Genomic DNA, 20,021 nt, shown 5'->3' on the forward strand with positions numbered 1-20,021 from the left:
GCATTGGAGTTAGTCCGTTTTCAATAGTTTTTATGTGTTTTTTTGTTGAGATTTTAAGTTTAAAATGGTCAAACGGTGTGCATGGGGTACATGCAACTCTGACGAAAGGTATAGCCCAATAATATGGGAGCAGTAACCCGGTTCCCTATGGCAGTGATTCCCAACCGCTGTTCCGCGGCACACAAGTGTGCCGTAAGAAATCAATATCTATCAATATCAAATCCAGCGACTCCGTCTTAACGAGCGCTAACGAGGTCGGCCGGCTCGTTAACAAGAGGCTCTTGTTAACGAGCCGGCCGACCTGTTAGCGGCAGTTAGCTACAGTTAGCTCTGTAGCAGTACAGTGTGTTTGTGCTGCTGCTGCAGGAGGTGTTCACCTCTGTGTGTTTACAACAAGCACCGGAATGAGCAGTGTCAGTGGGGTGAAAAGACGAGTGAAAACCTCTAACCTGTTAATGAAGGCCCTTTTGGTGACTTCCAGATGATATTTCATTTTTCTGTCTCCAAAAATGATTAATTGCCTCCTGTGAAATTTCTCTGACTGTCACAGCTGCCATAGCGCCCGTCACCGAATGTTAACAGTTTGTCCGAGTGAGTGGAGGGGCCGGGGCTTAGCCATAGGTCAATTGCACAGGCGGACCGATTATACTGGAGCACCAACTAGCGTTCATGAGTTCAGACAACAACAAACCACAGTGAACATGAAGGAAGAAGCTGATCAGAGCGCTTTGGCTGGCCCCGTGGATGATGGGACATTTTGTCGATAAGAGCATGGTTGTGTGCAAGCTATCACCGCAGCACATCCAGCCTCAGATATCACCTCAATGCAAAACATATAGCAGCTAGGGGTGGACGTTAGCCCAACTTGCTATTGCTACACTTAATGGCAAAACTTTCACTGGTCTGTTGGACTTCAACAAAAATAAACAATATTTTTGTTGCTTAAGCTTATGTATTCAGTCATTATTCAATGGTATACTAAAAATCCATGTGAAAAATATTTCTTCTCACTGTTCTCAGGTCAAATATTTATATGCGATTAAAATGCGATTAATTTCGATTAATTACTAACAAAGCCTCTAATTAATTACAGTAATTTTTTTAATCGAGTCCCGGCCCTAATATATATATATATATATATATATATATATATATATATATTTATTCCCGAACTATAATCTCAATGTGGAATCTCTCTCTCTTACACAATCAGTAAAAAGAGATACAGACTCAGTCACAGTCTTCACCTTGCACAGATATTACTCATTTAGTCAGAAGGACACTCATTGTCTTTATCTGTTTATCCATACCATAAGCTTTTCTCTGGTGTTGCCCTTCCACAGAGAAGTCAGAAAAAAAATTGAGTTGCCTGTTTTTGAAAATTGCCCTGCCCCATTCTTGTGCAGATTTCATCACTTGAACTTTATCTTTGAAGTTTAAAAACTTAACATGGCCAAACACCAGGGCGATGGCGTGGATCTCGTATATCCTGCTGGGCCAGTCACGATGGAATGTATGGCGGAATAGCACTTGGGAGCACTTCGACTCGGCGCAGTAATATCATCATTCCTGACGGAAGTGAGAGGGAGCGGAAGTGATGATATTACTGCGCCGAGTCGAAGTGCTCCCAAGTGCTATTCCGCCATACATTATAGTTATCCTTTTTATCCGCTTCGAAAAGCGCCACGTTTTATTTTGTGTCGCCATACTTGGTCGTTTAACTACTCGTGTAGCTGTATTTAAATAGGGAAAACGTGGAGGAGTTTGGTCGCTTCTAACTGTCCATCTGTTTGGACCGTAATGAATGAACTGGGCTAAGCTAAGTGCTAGCCAAGTAGCTCCGCGCGCCAGGGCGATTGAGTGCACGCATTGAGACGCAAGAGGTCTGTATCAACTCGTCTTACTTACCCGAATAACATGTTTTAATATGAAAAAACGGTGGAGTGTTCCTTTAAATATACTGATGACATGGCCTTGGTTGGTCTCCTCACAGAAAGGAAGGCCACACATGAGGAAGCTTACTTCAGCCAGGTCACTCTACTGCAGGTCTGGTGTCAGACCAGTCATTTGGAAATTAACTTGGTGAAAACCAAATAACTAATTGTACAAACTAAATCAAGGGGTGTCAGTAACATGGCCCCTGTTGAAGTTAACAACCAGCCTGTGGAAGTAGTGGAGCATTTTAAGTACCTAGGCACGATTTTAGATCAAACTTTTTAAAAGTTTTAACGAAAATTTGGTGAGTATTTTTAAGAGAGCCAACCAGTGACTGTTTTTAATCAGGAAGCTGAGAAGCTTTGGTGCAAGCCAACAAATTATTGAGATAGCTTACAAGAGACTGGTTGAAAGCATTATACAGTAACTGCTTGGTTTGATAATTTGAGTGTGAAGGACAAGAACAATCTTTCCACTATTGTTAAGACTACAGGGAAGGTGGTTGGCAAGACACGAAGAGACCTTGTTTGAGTTGCTCCCGTCTGGCCATTGACTGAGGGCCTCGATGGTGAGCCGGAACACATATATGAGTTTTTTTATTCCCCGTGCCATATAACACCTCAGTATTTTAAATGTGTTCACCTGCTGCTGCTGCTGCTGCTGGTTCCTGCCCATTCTTACAGTTGTTTGTTGCTGTATGTTTTTATTGGTGTATAGTGTTTTGCTGTATTTATTTTATGATTACTTATATGTATTTATGTACAGTCATGGAAACAAAATTATTAGACCACCCTTGTTTTCTTCAATTTCTTGTTCATTTAAATGCCTGGTTTTCTTGATAATAACCAAAATCATTATCAAAAAAACCAAGTTATAGATATTAGCTCTTAAATTAAACTGTTATCAGCTATTTTTATTGTTATTATTATATTTGTCCAAATGTACCTTTAGTTGTACCAGGCATTAAAATGAACAAAAATTAAGGAAAACAAGGGTGGTCTAATCATTTTGCAATGAATGTATATTCATAGATTGTATGTTTTTATGTATCATGTTTGTCTCTATCTATCTATCTATCTATCTATCTATCTATAGTGCTCAAAGATAAAATCTTATAAAGTCATGATTCAATGGCCAATGGTCATTGGTTCAACTTAATGTTGAATGTGTCATAACTTACAAACTTACAAACATAAATTGGAATATCATTTTTTATTATGAAAATTTAAATTGTCTTTTGTCTAAAGTCAGCTTGCTCGATTATTAATGTAAAAATAAATTTAATCTCAGCCAATGTTGAGATGCCAATCTCCCTCCCCCTTTCCTGCCACTACATCAAGGTCCCCATTGTGTTTCAAATGTGATGTCCAGATGAGATTTTACACCTGGAAAGGTCATCTTTATGTTTTAAATCGTCATGTGTAGACCTAATTTTGTAACTAAATGCAATTACTGCAGGAGGCCACCCTGGGTGGTAGGGTGTCGATGCCGGTACCTCCGGTGAGCACAGGGGTGTGACCCACACCCTAGGGGGCGTTCCCTTGGCATAAATTGCAGTTTTCCCTTCATTCGTGGTCTTCCTTCACTTTGACCACTCACGTGTTGAATGGTCTTTTCTTTGAAAAAAAAATAAAAACCTTGTCGGCCAGCAGAAAGTCTCCACTTCATTCTTCACCAGCAGCAGAGAAATTTTCCACTACAATTAACATTATTAATCCAATCCAATCCAATCCAATCCACTTTATTTATATAGAACAATTTTAGCAAACACAAGGTTTCCAAAGTGCTGCACAAACAATAAATAGATAACACAATACAGAGATGTAGTAAACAATAGAACAGTAAAATGCAATGAGATAAAATAAATTAAAAATGGGATAAAAATAAATAAAATAAAATGTAAAATGTACTGCCCGCACAAAATAAAATATGCATGTATACAAATAAAAACAAAAAATCATAAAATCAACACTCAACGTGGTGTTAAAAGCCAACGAGAAGAGGTGGGTTTTAAGAAGAGATTTAAAATGAGACAGCGAGGAGACCTGTCTGATGTGCAGCGGCAATTCATTCCAAAGTTTATTTATTATTTATTATTAATAACATGAATGATGGTTGTGCTTCATTTGCTAGTGAGCCAGCATGCATAATGCCACTCCAAATGGAATCATTATCATTCCAAATGCAATCAATTATTATAAACGAGATATGAGTTAGCTACAGCTGTTGGTTGACTGGTCAAAATGAGAAATAGAATGAAACGAGTGCGAACTAAAGGATTATTAACAGTGTGGTCTCTGGTAGATATCTATCTCGAAGGACCAGCTGTTGTTTACACAATTTACAAAGGCTGTTCACTTTGAACTGGACCTCCAGTAAAATGTGTGCTATATAATTTTAGAGTAAAAATAAAGATGTGAGTGCAAGCTCAGAAGAAATGTACATAATGGATATGTCTTTTTTTAGGTAATATACATGTTCTATAGTTAAAATGTATGTAAAGCCATTTTAGACTTTGTTGTGTAATGATTGTGGAACATATTTCCTTGCCTTACCTTATAAAACAGATTCTCAATAAATTTATTTTACTTACATAAGAAACAAACAAGACTACAAATCAACAGAAACCAAAAAAAGGACATTTTGAAGGTCATTTTAACAAAATGGACAGGACACAAAGTACCACAGCAGCACAACACAATACTAAGAATGTTTGCCATATACACCTGGCCCTTATCCTCTATGGTCAGTGATGACGGTGCCCTCTACAGCTATTTACAGACAATGTGGCAATGTGGATTTGGCAGTGATCAGCTGTCACAATGACCACAAAGACTCAATTTGGTATTTGTATCAGGAAAGAATCATACAGAGCATAATGGGTGGCTGTGGCTCAGTTGGTAGAGCGGCCACCAACTGATCCGAAGGTCGTGGTTCGATCCCTGACCATGGCAGCCTACATGTCGAAGTATCCTTGGGCAAGATACTGAACCCCAAATGGCTCCCGATGCTGCGTTCATTGGTGTGAGAATTAATTCCCAATGGTGGCAGGTGGCACTGTTTAGGGTAGCCTCTGCCACCAGTATGAATGTGTGTGTGAATGGGTGAATGGGTGAATGAGCGTAGTGTAAAGCGCTTTGGATAAAGCGCTATATAAGTGCACCCCATTTACCATAATGGACTATGGAAACAATTTTTCTGCACCGTATGATTGTGGTTTGAAATGTAAAGAAAGAAAACAGCTAAGTCCTTTAGCGGTCTGCTTGATAAACTGTTTAGAAAGAGATGTTAAAGTGCATGTGTTGTTTCATACTTTCAATCCCAGCTTTCTATCCACTTACCTGTTTTGCACTCATAAAAAAAGTGGTGAACCGTATAAACAAAGACTTTTCTCTCTGGTCAAGTGTTGTAACTGGCTGGGAGAATGGAGTTGCTCAGATCAGTTCCCTGAGTTCTGAGTGCAGGGACTTCAGTGGCCTCCTTCCCAGGGGCAGAGTGGGACAGAGTGGTCCCCTCAGAGTCTCACAGCAAGAGTCGGATTACATTTGCGAGATGTCTGACATATCATAACGGGTGCCACTGCATTCCACTTTCATGTTGCATGAGCATAAATAACAGCTACCGTCAAACCACTGGCCAATGCAGCACTGAGGTACAACACACAACATTTAGAGATCAAAGTGGCTAGTAAATTGCATTTCTACCTCAAATTTGAGCTGTTTTGTCTTATTCACCTCAACAATACACCTTTAAAAAATTGACTGCATCTTGCAATATAAAGCTATTGCTTTGACAAAATCTGTCCACAGACTGACAGACAGACAGATAAACATCTCAAAAAAGAATTTAAGACAGATTTGGAGTTCCCGATACATAAAATGTCTACAGGTGTTGATATGTCTGTCTGTCTGTCTGTCTGTCTGTCTGTCTGTCTGTCTGTCTGTCTATCTGTGGACAGATTTTGTGATCGCGTCACCGCGTTAGATGCAGTCACAAAACTTTACAGGTGTTCAGATGAAAATGAAGCTTGAGTTTGAAAATGGTCACGGAGGGGATAGTAAGGGTAGAGGAAGAAGGGAAAGGGCCATTGCCCTCCCTAGATATGAGAAATGACTGCAAGTCTTTCTTCTGCAAGAATAGACTCATATCAAAATTAGGGCCGGGACTCGATTAAAAAAAAAAATTGAATAATTAGAGGCTTTGTAACTAATTAATCGCATTTTAATCGCATATAAATATTTGACCTGAGAGCAGTGAGAAGTAATTTTTTTCACATGGATTTTTAGTATACCATTGAATAATGACTGAATACAAAAGCTTAAGCAACAAAAACATTGTTTATTTTTGTTCAAGTCCAACAGACCAGTGCAATTGATGAAAAAGCTTATTGACAAGTCACCTGTGCAATTCCCCTTGTTCGAAGCATGCAGTGCCTAGATCCGAGAAAAATGGTTGCCAACAAAGAGCTGTCTGTGACTAAAATGAAAAGAGTCTTACAGACTCTTGTCAGTGCAAATCAGGTGCAAGAATCAGTTTGTGATGATGTCTTGAGAGAGTACAGGGCGTTCTGTAAGTTTGCTTTGGTCACTCCATGACAAATATCATGGAAAAGTTATGGAAAAGTTTTGAAAATTCATTGGTGAAAAAGTGTGGGAACCCTGTATAATTAACATCAGTCTGTGATTCAGATATTTTTTAGGCCAGCAGAGAAGGCTTTGCAGGCCCTGACGGCCCACCACTGCTCAATATAACACTAATATAATATCTAATACATGTAATTACTGATTAACTATGTGATTTTAGAATGTTTGTAACCTTTGATGTATAGTGCATCACAATGAAGTGATCATAGTGATGTGTTTGAATGCGTCTTTTGTGCATACAATTCTTAATTAAATTAACTTTAATCAGAAGGCAAATTTCAAACAAAGGAATTGAATATTAATTAGTGTTACGGGCAACATAGTTTCCATGCCCAAATCTCCACCTGTAGTTATGGGTTGACATAAAACAACCAGTGTTAAATTTCTGGTGATGAGAAAGATGACTTCTTCTTTCATTCTCTTTTTGTTCATTAAGTAAGCCTTTCAAACAAAGCCTTAAGCCTAAGAATACCTTATGTTTGTTAGCCACAAAGCCGTGCACTCCATAGCTTATTTTCATTATGAGATTTTTAAAATATTGTATTAAAAGTTTGCAAATGAGACATGGACTGGTTGTTTTCTAGCCTGGTAACACTGTCCTATCACGTGAAATCAACATTTCTGTTGGCTCTGTGTAATAGTCTGGCCTTTCCACTGTTCCAAACACTTTCCGCAGGCGGGAGCTGAACACAGCGACTTGCCTTGACAGACAAACTCTTCAGCCAATATTGATACCGTAAAAACGTGATGGGTACAGGAGACAAACACTATGAATGAATGTTCATGAATAGTTTATAGATCAGACTTTTGCCAAATCCTTTTGAGTTAACTGAATCCACAAAATCACAAATATATCAAATATATTAAATAGGTCAAAATAATACATTGTACTGCATGAGAAAAGGTGTTTGGTTTTTGCCTCAAACTGCATGAGATTAGCATTAAGTGAGTATATCTGCAAAGGGGAGACTCGTGTGTAACCCTAGAACCAATTTTCCTTCAGAAAAGCCTCTAAAAGCCGGCCAAGGTCGCCAGCATTCTCAAAGAGATGAGGAGCTTTGGGGTGCTTTTTTAAATTCAATTGTTGATTATGTAATTGTTGAAGGTGTTAGCAGTCTGACTTCACTTTTGATTGTTTGTCGCAGTCTGTGGCTCTAGTATAAAGATGTTGTTTCATATTGTGAGCTTGATGCCTGATGAAGGTCTTTGACATTTTCACGTGAACTTTCAATTGAAAGTGTACCTCAGTGAAATGCAGTACTTGCTTTTATATTTATAAAGTAAAACAACTTTTACTGAGTATACATGCCTTATTTTAGCTGTGAATTTTATAATGGTTGGTGATGTGTGCTTCCAAACACCCAAGCTTTCACAGGAACAGGAAATAGTGCAGATGGTATGGGTATGTAGTGTGTTGCCAAGTTTAAATGCCAGCACTAAAAATACCCTGCTGGAATGCAGGACTTGGCAGCAGGGACAGGTTGGTGGCCTGGACTTTGTCGCCACTCTCAGGGCCTATTTCTACACTTGAGGCCCACCAGGCCGAAACCTGAAGCCGGCTCCTTTGGCTCCACTTAAATCTTCTATTTCTCTCTGGGAGAGTTTTCCAGGTATACTTGCAGAGGCTCCAGGAGCAGATGAGAGGAGGATTTGGGGGTACTATTCCTGGGGTCCTTTGGGAAAATCTTCTGAAAGTTGTTTTTTTTTGTCTGCCCAACAGCATTTCCCAGCCGTCTGGCGGCTATAAATACCTGATATATGTATGCAGGCCTGGACAGCACAGCAGATCAGCTTGTTCTAACTTCAGACGTCCCTTTTAACTTCCTCTCCTCCCCTCTGAGATGGCTCTTGTCTTTTAACAGAGACGAAGAGACTGTCCTCCCAAGAAGACCAACATGGATTTTGACTGGAGTAAAGGAGGAAGTCAGATGACATTTTGTAGAGTGACAAAGTCTGCAGGAGAAGGTTGTGGTAGATAACTGAATCAATAAAATATTTGACTTTAACACCTTTGTTCCATTTTTAAAAAGTCAATCCATGTAATTTTTCAATGTATTCCCGGTTTCTTACGATATAGTTTTAACATGTGATGGTCTTGGTGAAGGGTAAGAAAAAAATGCAATGTTGGGGTTAAAATACTAGCTTCTGGATGCTGTTATGTATGTGAAGTATCTATGAGATCATTGACTTTTGGTTTTACAGAAGACATGAACACCAGTCTCCTGGGTCATAGAATTAAGGTATATCACTCTGACAATTATTTTTTTATTATTATTATTTTATATTACAATATGTAAAAGGACTGATGTGAAAATTGCCTCAATTATTGGCCCAAGATAAGGTCACAATCCTAAAGACTGAATGCACCAACTTAGCTGCTGCTAAAATAAACTTCTGCTGTGTTCTTCACAGAGAGTAGGAAGAAAACCAATCTCTTCTTCCTCTTATTGTTGTTGAACTATTCTGTATACACTTGCACTAATTCTGCACTGTTGTTATAGTTATAGTATATATTGGCTTGTATTCATAATATTTCCTTGTTTTTATATTTTAAATTTATATTGCATTTTCATTGTCTCTTGAACTCTCTAATATTGTCCGTCCGTCTGTCTATCATTGTCATGCAAATCAAGCTCAAAATTGTTGACTTTGCCTTAAATTTTATTTCACCATTGTAGGCATTTAGAAAGAATCATTTTAAAGTCAGTCTTACTTAATGAAGGTGAAAGATGTGGGGAGTTGTGGGGAGTTGTGGGGCAGCGCCCTCTTTTGGCCAGCTGCCACTGGTTTAACAGTTGCTGGGAGAGTAACCCTACTAAGGTTAAGGTTAAAGAACAGGGTTAGTCTTAAATGCAACTACTTTCACATTTAACTACTGGATGCATGTAGGTTGACATAAACATGGAGATGAACACCAGTCTCTGAGGTTGAAGTCTGGGGTTTGTTTGATCCATCTGCCTAGTCCACCTGTCCACCCAGACTTTCACACTGACTATATCACATCATTTAATCAAGACATCGAATATTAACATTGATAGGTTTACAGTACAGTTGATGTAAAGCCCGGTGTGTTTCATACACAAGCTGAACGGTGCCTTGTGCGTCTGCACGAGTTGGGATTGAGAAAAAGCTGCTTCAACTGGTTGCATGTACAATAAAACAGTAGTTTACTAGAACCTGTTTTATGACAGTACCAGCCTCTATTTAGATGACACCAAAACTATTATTCATTAAAGGAAGTACAGTGGCAGGAATAAAGCAGGCATATGGGGCGTATGTTGGTGAATGTACACACAGCCACGTTTTGACTCACAGAGTTGGTTCACAGACTGTATATAAATAATGGACGTAGTCACCGTGACGTCATCCATTGGTTTGTGGCCCGTTGGAAACATCGAGTTTAGAGTTACACTCGTCGCCATCTTGCGTCGCCATCTTGTTTCTGATACAGGGAGCAGACCATATCTGGACTGTGGAGGAGCAAGAGGGATCTGATCACTGACTACAGCCTCTCTACACCTCAACCTGACTGAGAAGCTGCTGCTAATTCATGTTAGCATTAACTGGAGCATTAACTGGGATCTTAGTTTTGTCTAGCAAGAAGCAAAAAACAAAATGTTTGTTACTTACCTCAGAAAACTGAGCAGCGACTCCTTGGAGTGTCTGTTAGTCCAACCAAAAGCTGAACAAGACATTTTAATGAACAAAACGTTCAAATAAACTGTCATTAAGTGAAAATACAGTGAAAGGGTCAAAGTTATGAGACCAAACTGGTCTATATAACGTTTCATATAACTTAATTGACACATTGCCGTGGATACGCATTGTTCTGCTTCTCTCTTGCTGATGGCTTGTTGGTGACCTGTCAATCAAAGGTAGCCACGCCCCAAATCATAGGATTCTTTATCTTCTATTTTCTTCTAAATGGGGCCATTATTTATACTATTAACATCAGATTGTCTTGAAGAAGATTTTTTACTAGTGATTGAGACCATAGTGTTGTCCTAAAAACATTTCTGAGGTAGTAAATCAAGTGAGAAGTTTTGTCATTTTGCACTGAAATGAATGGACAGATTTTTTTTGCAGCCAGACTTAGCGGCCCCTGCTGGAATTTTCAGTAGAATGCAGCTTAAGGCACTTCCTGGTTGGCCTCCCTGCTCAGACACGGAGGTTGCCGCCTGCTCTGATTAAGGTCCACATCTCATTTCATACTTAAGTAGTTAACAGTTAATTCCTCACCATCATCAACCCCTAAAAATGTTTCTACCAGAGCTCATATGTTCAGGGGTTCACAATATTGCCATATTGAATGTTGTTGAACATCCTTTCAGCATCACAAAACAAAGTGATTCACTGACCAACAGTCAGGAGAGTGATTTATCTCCTCATTATATACTCATTCCAGCTGAGTTAAAGTGGTCTCAGGGCCTCCAGTCTACAGCAGATCCTCTGCTGCTTCTCTTTATGCTTTGCTAGTTTTCCACTTATTTTGACCAGAACACCTATCAACCCCCCCACACAGTTGTAACTCTGTAGTAAAGTTTGACAGAGGTAATACAGTGATGTTGCATGTGAAATTTCAAGTAAATTACCTTCATCACATGGGCGAGGCTAGCCCATTGAGCTCAGCACCCCTAAAACTTGGAGTAAGAAATGTTGTTATTCTAAAAATGTTGTTCGTCTTTGAAAAACTTAAATGATGTCCAAAAAAACTCCGTAGTTTGTGGTTTAAATGTATATGTAAAGGATGAAAATGAAAACACCCCCGCTTCTCAAATGGTATCATCCTCCTCTCACCCACTCCCTCTCCTGGCTGCACCACTCCGCTGGCCGACCGGCATCCAGCGAGACACACACGTAGAGTGAGAATCCGTTAGTTGTAGTGTTGTGAATCAACTAAGTAAGTTGCTCCAAAGCTCTGTCTCATACTTTCCTTTTACCTGGAGTTGTTCCGATTCCGATGCCATATCGGCGAGTACTGGAGTCCAGGCACCGTTTTCCAGTTACTTCGGTTAGCCCGGTTAGCTTCGTTATCGCCATTAGCGCAGCTACAGTCAAACTGGAGTGGTCCGTTTATTAAACAAAAGGAGCAGTGCGACAAATTAACTGCGTACCTAAGAGTGTACTTGTGTCTCTGTTGTTAAAGTTTATCGTTGCTTTAGAGCAGGGGTCTCAAACTCAAATTACCTGGGTGCCGCTGAAGGCAGTATCAAAATGACCAAAAAGAGACACAAAACTACTAAAAAAAAAAGACACAAAATGACAGAAAAAAAACTAAATTACTTAAAAAGACACAAAATGACAGAAAAAAGACACAAAATAACTAAAAAGGACACAAAATGACCAATAAAAGACACAAAATAACTAAAAATGTAGGAAATGGTCTGCTACAATATATTTGTGTATGATTGTCAGTGCCAAGGGAAAGAGAGAAAGATGGCCTATATTTTGCATTTTGTTGTCCAAGTAGCTGTTACTTTGTTCAGTGACAATAAAGTTCAATCTAATCAATTCTAATGACTGTTGATTGAGGGTGGGTGGTGGCAGCGGGGCTCAATGGGTGCTCAGCACCCCTAAAGCTCTGACCCTAGACTCGCCCCTGCTTCATCATCAAAAAATATATCTCCAGTATATACTCATTGTTATTGGAATTTCAACTAGTCAACTAGATAGATAGTTAACTAGTGAAGCACAGCATGTTCTCACAATATGTCCATTAAGCAAAATAATTAATAATGATGACTGCATTGAAGGTGCTCTGTAAGCTGACAACGTTTCTGTGATAATAAAAATACATCATTAGATGAACGCTCTGACCCTCACCTGGTCCAATAGGAGCAGCCATCGAGTGCTGGACTCAACCGGAAAAAAACTGATTTGAATCAGGAAAAACAAAATATATATCAACATTCACATTTGTGTCCAACTTATTATTTTCTTCCACTGTGTTTATATAATTATGACCTTAAATTATAATGACATTAAATAAATGATGTGTGAAACTTATCTGGAGTAAAGTAGTTTTAAAAGTAAACTAAATGAAGGTTTGGGAGATCCTGACCTTAGTCCTTAATTAAAAAACCCTTCATAAAAAAACGTCAATGTCAAATGTGAAAGGTACTGAGCAGAAGTGCTGCTTGAAGTGGTGAAAATAAAGCTGGAACAAATTAAATGGTAGAGCTAGATTTTTTTGATGGAATTATAGCTAAATTTAAACATTTGAAATTCTTAAAATGATTGATAATCATTTAAATGGACATTTTGTTGAGCATAAATATGAAACCATGGCAGACTGCTCCAGGTAAGTAAAAATAATAATCATATGATGTGGCTTGTGACAATAAGCAGACCTCTTATGAGAGCAGTAGTTCAGAACGATTAATCGTGAGGAAGAAACATTACAACATCTGCTGCTCGACTGCTACCGAATCTTAGAAATTAGGGCTAAAAAATCCAGCATGGCTTTTATATCCAATCAGCTGTCAGTTCACTCATGTATAGACTTTTTAAAAAGACTTTCAGAAGACTGTTCTGGTTAGTAATGTGTGTTAAAAACACACACATCTGGAAAACAAGAGCAAAAGTTGTGATTGAAGCGCCAATGATCTCCAGTGCTTCTGTGTTTAAACTCTGATGTTGGGGTCTCGCCTTCTTCCCTACCCCCTCTCTCCCCCTGTTGGAGTGAGTTGGTGGTTTGTTGTGTTTTAAACTGCCCTCACTATTTTGTTTTCACCCTAGTTTGCTTTAATTTGCCGTGTGTATATGAGGGAGGGGTGTGGGGGGTTGGTGAGGACTCTAACTCAGTCTGACTTCTGTCCCCTCTGCAGCCGTGTCCACAGCTGGCCCTACTATAGCTCTGGATCTTCTGGCCTTATATTATAGAGTTTAATAAATTAAGATATTTATTGTTTTTAGCGCTTGGTAAATGATAAACTTTGTTAACCTGGGGGAAGCTACTTGTCTCTGTCCATTATACCAAAAATACTACAAAGGTGAACCTCTGGTCACACATAGACATAAGTTTTCCATACACAGCTTGCTGCAGAAAGACCCACATGGTGTATAAAATATTTAGATGTTTCCTTGAATGATTCTGTGTCAGCTCATGTCTGTGTGACCATCCATGCAGATTGGGACTTTTGCCCACTGACCTCAATTACAACAAATCCTCTACAGACCTTTTGACCCCAGGCTGACGAACTGTAAAAGTCATCCAAAATACGGTTTCATCATTACCTAACATGAGTCATGAAAGCATGGGAAAGAGGGCCAAACAGACAGAAAACAAACAGTCAGATAGATTTCCCAGCTGTCTCTTCACAGTGCCACCTGAGTGCGGTTTGGAAGACGACTTTTCAAGGGGCTCCTTTGCTGGGAAACCGCTCTGAGTCCATCCCACATACTGCTGCTCCTGGGTTTGTCACACAGGCTAGATTACTAAATGGGCTCCATCTGACTTTAATTATGGCAGGAATCACAGAGCCACAGGATGTTGGGAAGATCAAACATTCTGAATTGGCTTATGGGATTGCTGACACACTTTAATACTTGTTGACACTAGTAGTCATGTAGAAAAGAATTGGATTTGCCAGGGAATTATTAAAAGTGGATGTATTCACATCAAAAATGAATCAGCACATTACATTTCAGACATTACAGTAGAGCTGGCAAGTATTTTCCACATCATCGTTGTTCCAGAAGTGACTTGGCTCTTCATTTATTTACACAAATATCAAAGTAGTGGAGCTTCCACATGAGCCTATTCATTCAGGCAATATGAACATTTAAAGTGAAAGATTGATGGATAACAGACGGATATTTAATTAGCATTTTGAAAAATGGGTGCAAGGCTGCCTACAGCGAAGTATAAGCTGTGTAAAAGAATATGAGTTGCAGTGAGTCATTTTTTTCCCCTTTTGACTGGTGTTGAGGCACTAGAGCTTCAAAATTGAAACCTACTGTGAGGCAGCTGTAAGGTCTTTAATTAGTGATGGTGTGATTTATTGTGAAAATAATATCACTGAGGACTATATATTCCATCATGCTTTAATAAGTAGTATTTTTGATGGCTGTGGTGGTGCTTGTGTTACAGATGTACAGTAATCTTCAGTTTACAGCTATGTTAGCAGTTGTGCGAGACTACTTGCTGATGCTAAATAGCAATATCAGCATTTGAATAAGCTCACAATGAGTGAGACAATGAATGTTAACATGCTAACATTAAACAGGCATAATGTTTACAGTGTTAGGCATCTAAGTTTATCGTGTAGTAACATTTGCTAAATGTTACGTAATGCAGATGAATTTTGTGGGGATGTCATTTGTTTTTGTTGTTGCTGTGACCTTTCACTCTGAAACTAAATGTTTTGAGACTACATGAACAGTCATGGGCTTACTATAGTCAGTAGGATTTATACTCTGGGGAACATGATTTTCATTGAAACTTATCAAAAGATGTGAAGATATTTCAGTATGGACCAAAGTGGTGGACTGATTGACTAACTTTACCATCCTCGAGCCTCACCACAAGTTTGGCTAAAACACAAAGAAATATAATTTACTTTTTTTTTTAACTGACCAAATAGAAAATCGCTCACTGAGCCACAATAACACTTGGCAAGGTATCTTTAGTTACCATAAATAAATAAGACCATTGCTAAGCTAATTGTCAACTGGAGCTTCATCCCGGTCCAGTGGTCTAAAATATATCATATATAGTTTGATTCTAACACAGGATGCATGTCATATCCCCCTCTCTCTTCCCCATACATCCTGTCCAGTTTAAGTTTTGGTCAGCTAATAAAGCCAAAATGTATATTAAATGCAATATTTTGCCAATTTTAAGTCATCTTTTGCATAGTTTGTTTTTATCAGTTTGCTTCCTGGAGAGGAAGTTTCAACATGGTTTTGAGACATAGTTCAGTGGGTTTTGGAAGGAAAGTACAAAAAGAAAACGCAATATGTTGCATTCAGCAGGCCTGGCTGTGTTCTGTGCCTCTGTGTAATTGCACAACTGGTAGGAATTAAGGGGTGTGTAAATCCACCAGGGTAAATATAGGTATCATGCCAGCAGAAAGGAAAGCCATCCATGAAGAGACAATACAATAACTGAACCCAAGAGCTGAAGGTTAGGAACACATTAGTTTCAACCACAACAGGAAATAACAAGTGTCAGGCTGTTATACATCACTGTTCCCACTCCAACCTGGGCTAAGTGCTCTTTGTTCTACACAGTGCTTAGATTCTCCAATTACAATACCTCACAGATAGGACCTGACTAACACTTCATCACATTCACCCTGACCTGCAGCACACAGGTCACACAGCACTGAAATCAACACAGTGACCCCTAAACCTGTCGTGATATTGGTCCATAAGCAGGCAGGAGGAGTGGAAGGGCAGGGTTTCCTCTGATGTCTAATGTGTGTAGGTGACGAGCTAGTCTGGGGAAAAGGATGGTAGGAAGTCCCACCCGGCCGGCAAACGGTCACTTTCCCAGGGTGAGCTAAACAAGGGTGTGCATGAAGACTTTTATTGTACATAAAAGAAAAGAAATTCTTCTTTGTTGGATTGAACAAACAGCAAATGGCCAAGAAAACAATGAATATACCTATTAGACTATGTCTTGTGAATACAAATGACATTTTGTCCTGAGAATGGCACTAGATGCAAAGCAGTGCACGAAATGAAAAAAAGGCTCTGGGGAGGATACGCACAAGTATCACAAGATACAGTTTTTCTCAGTCTTTTTGGTGCATTTCTCACATCACTATTAACATTTGCACAACAGTTAATACATTTCTCAAAATAATTAGTACAGACTGCAAAACTTAGTTGATAACCTGTTAAAGCGTGTCACTTGCTCAAAATGGATAGCTCATTCCTCAAAAGCAAGTATTCATGTCAACGAAAGTGTCAGTGACACCAAGATAAAAAGTCCTGACACCATGTTTATGGACAAGATAGTCAAATGTCTCTGTCATGTTTTCATTATGACAGTTTACTCTGGAAATGTTTTACAATGCAAAAAAGTCAGATCTTGGTGACGCTACCTGAAAATGCTCCAGACATCAGTATACTATTTTAACAGCCATTTGAAAACTACAGTAAACTTACACATTACTGTATTTAGTGAGGCAACTGAGTACAACACACTGAATATATGTGTTTATACGTTTTTAATGCATTTGCTCTTTGCAATTCTAATTTGTTTACAGCATTGTGCAAAAGGAAAAAAACTTTGAAATTGTTCAATTTAGGAGACATTTTCAGGAAAAAAAATAAAATAATTAAAACATGTATAAAATTTTCTTGACAGATTTTGACAACTAGTTCAACATTTTTGTATGTAATGACTCAAGCAATGAAATGAGGACTATTAGTTTTATATGGAATGACTATTCAGCATTCACAATTATAGTTATAGTTAATTTTGAGTGACGTGACATAAGCAATGATAATGTTATAGAACAGCAGAGTTGTATGAAAGCACTTGATGCATGTCTAAAACCATTTGTAGTGTGTTGTAAGGAATGAGAAACTGCTACTATGATGAGCACAAATTACTAAATGTTGTGGAGGTTGAACTAACTGTTGTGCAAATGTTCATATTGATGTGAGAAATGCACCAAAGCGACTGAGAAAAACTGTAATATACCCAAAACAATCAGTACCAGTAGACCTTTTAGTCACTTATTGATGTGTTTGTCATCAATTATTAAAAAGCCTAACTAATCGGGGCTATATCTTGGATTTAAGAAAGTGCAAATTACCCCAGCAGAATCCCCCCACCTGGGAGATTACAGAGTAGCCCCCTTGTCATGAATGTTCTTAAGTGTACCTTACTCATTTGTCTGTTTTTTGTTTTTGTTGAAATAACTGAATTATGTCAAATAATCAATATATTTTGTGGAATTCCAACCCGTCTTTGTGCATGTATGTATGTAATATAACCTTCTTAATCCCCAGAAACATGACATTACCCTTTATTCTTCAATTGTAGCTATGTCCTCGTTGCTAATTATAAATTACATCAAGGAGAACCAAAGGGCAACATTAGGATTAAGCCTACAAAGAGACCAAAAGAATGGATGATTAACAATAAATCATACCATCTAAACATATCAAGTGTCTTTTTTATTAGGCATTGGGTGTTTTGAGATCAAAGATCCATTAGCTGTCAGATTTAAAGGATTCAGTAGAATTTCTCTTGCCTCTTCCAAGTCTGAACATGCCGGTTGATTTCCTTTTAAGCATACTGTCATTTACATACTCAGCTCTGGGTGGTTTTAATCTCCAGGGGCCCGTATTTCAAAACTTGTAATAACGAAATCCTCCTTTTCTCAGTCATGGATCAAGGTGATCCTGCTGACTTTATCTGAGTATTTCAAAACATTGGCAGAGTGGATCACCGTGACGTCCATGTGGGCGGATCTGTATTTCCAAATCTTCTTGTGTCTCCACCTCTGGGATCGAAACATGGAGGACTACCTGACGAAAGGAGCAGGGAGCACCACTTTCACGTCAAAAGTGTAAGTTTACCGTCGTCTAATGTGTAGCGGTTTTAAGACCATACGAACGCCAACTAACACATCATGCTAGCCAACTTCTTGAATTGTCACCTAAATAAAACTAGGCTGCAGCGATCTCTAATTGAGACGCGACCGTGCTAACGGTAGCTAACTCCGCTTCATTGACTTGTGTGTTAAGCAGCTAGCGGGCTAGCGAGGTAGCTGCTTTGTTGATTAATTTTAGTCTATGGTTTAACTTGTAAAGGAACTAATCAGACGTACATCATACCCAAAACTCTTTAAATCAACACCAACTTGTTTAGAGTTTATTAGCGTTACATTATTGGCAACATGGCAGACTTAAAATAATCTGCTCCATCTGTACAGAGCAGACTGCTGCAGTACTTAGGACACTCAACGTTACACGGTACGAGTATTAACTATATGCTTCATTCAGAAGTGTCAGAATGCTCCAGTAATGCTAGTGATGATGTCATACTTTCTGTACATAAAGATATACTCATACAACTTCTCTTTCTTCTACTTTCAGAGTCACTCACAGCAATGGACCTCTCAGCTATTAAGGACAACAGGGTCCCTGGCTGTGTCCCAAAGTCAAGGAAGGATGCTCAAACGGCTGGATTTGAAGGACACTACGTCATCGACATCCGCCGAAGGACTGTCCCAATGTCGAGGATGCTCCGGAGGACAGAGTCCTTCTTTTGCCCAAATTCCGAGGATGCATGTGTGTATCCTCCGTGCGCTCCGACTACCCATAAAGCATTGCGCACACCGGTCTACCGGGAGATTTAAAAATGGCGAGCGTAGAAACAGCGATGCCGGCGGCGCAATATGCATTTAAATATGTAGATATTTTCAGTTTACACTGAATGTTATCACATAACTTACAAAACGTGTGTTCAAAGTCAAGCAAAAACATATGAATAAGCATATGCCAGAATATTAAGCTTAAAGATAATAAACGTCATCTTGATACATTGCCGGTTAAGTTAATTAATGCCGTCTCAGTCGCTAAAGTTATTGTTTATTAATTTATATGTGTCCGATGATGATGTACTATGTGCAACTGTGCCATTCAGAAAGTTATACATTTCTTTATTATGTTTACAGGGACCGAAAGTCCGCTATTATCCGTTATTGTTATTTATAAATAACTGTTACTGTAGCCTACTGTAATATAAGAAATAAAAAATCACAGAACATATTTCCATGATGAATTATGCGCCGCTGCATTCATGGCACTAAGTAGCGGCCGAATTCAGCCAGGATCAGTTAAATATTCAGGTTTAATCCACTTTATGATTTTTACTTGATAAATCGTGGAGATTCAACCTTAAAGCATCTTCTTCCATTTTCACAAATATGTGTCAGAGTGCTGATGCCAGAGACACATTCATGTCGTGAACTGATTTTGAAATTGCGGCGCTGAATTTATTTATTTACTTTTTATTAAACTGATAAGAACAGATACTACACTTGATCTTAGCCAAAGGGCCGAGAGCGGCGCTGAAGTTAAGCAGGACGTCCAATTACGCAATGACGCACAGCTGCACACTCCGAAGGCTGTCCCATTTGTGCATTACACCAGTCAAATGAAGGACTCATGCCTTGCCTTCGGAGGACCTGACTCTGAAGGAAGGATCCTACCAAGGAAGGATCCTTGACATTGGGACACAGCTCCTGAGTGCTGGAAATCCTTGGAAACGCTTTAATTATATTGATCCATTCAATGTTTAAGTTATAGGATTCTGAATAAAGTGATTGAAACTGCTTGAAATTGTAATTGCATTACTTTCATGATATATAGCTTGGTCAGTGACACAATTAGAAATATTTTTCATCCTAATTTGTCTCCCTTATATAGAAGACTCTCACTAAACATAATTATGGTAATTTATAGCAAAATAGCATC

General features: G+C 38.8%; 1 non-coding gene across 1 annotated transcript; it reads right to left on the reverse strand.

Moving 5' to 3' along the window:
• Positions 1-19,430: 19,430 nt before the first annotated feature.
• LOC131958813 (U2 spliceosomal RNA) lies at positions 19,431-19,617 on the reverse strand. The gene has a single exon (XR_009389306.1). It is a non-coding gene; the product is annotated as a U2 spliceosomal RNA (small nuclear RNA).
• Positions 19,618-20,021: the final 404 nt, after the last annotated feature.

The sequence above is a fragment of the Centropristis striata genome, chromosome 20, assembly GCF_030273125.1.
Source record: "Centropristis striata isolate RG_2023a ecotype Rhode Island chromosome 20, C.striata_1.0, whole genome shotgun sequence".
Taxonomy (NCBI): Eukaryota; Metazoa; Chordata; class Actinopteri; order Perciformes; family Serranidae; genus Centropristis; species Centropristis striata.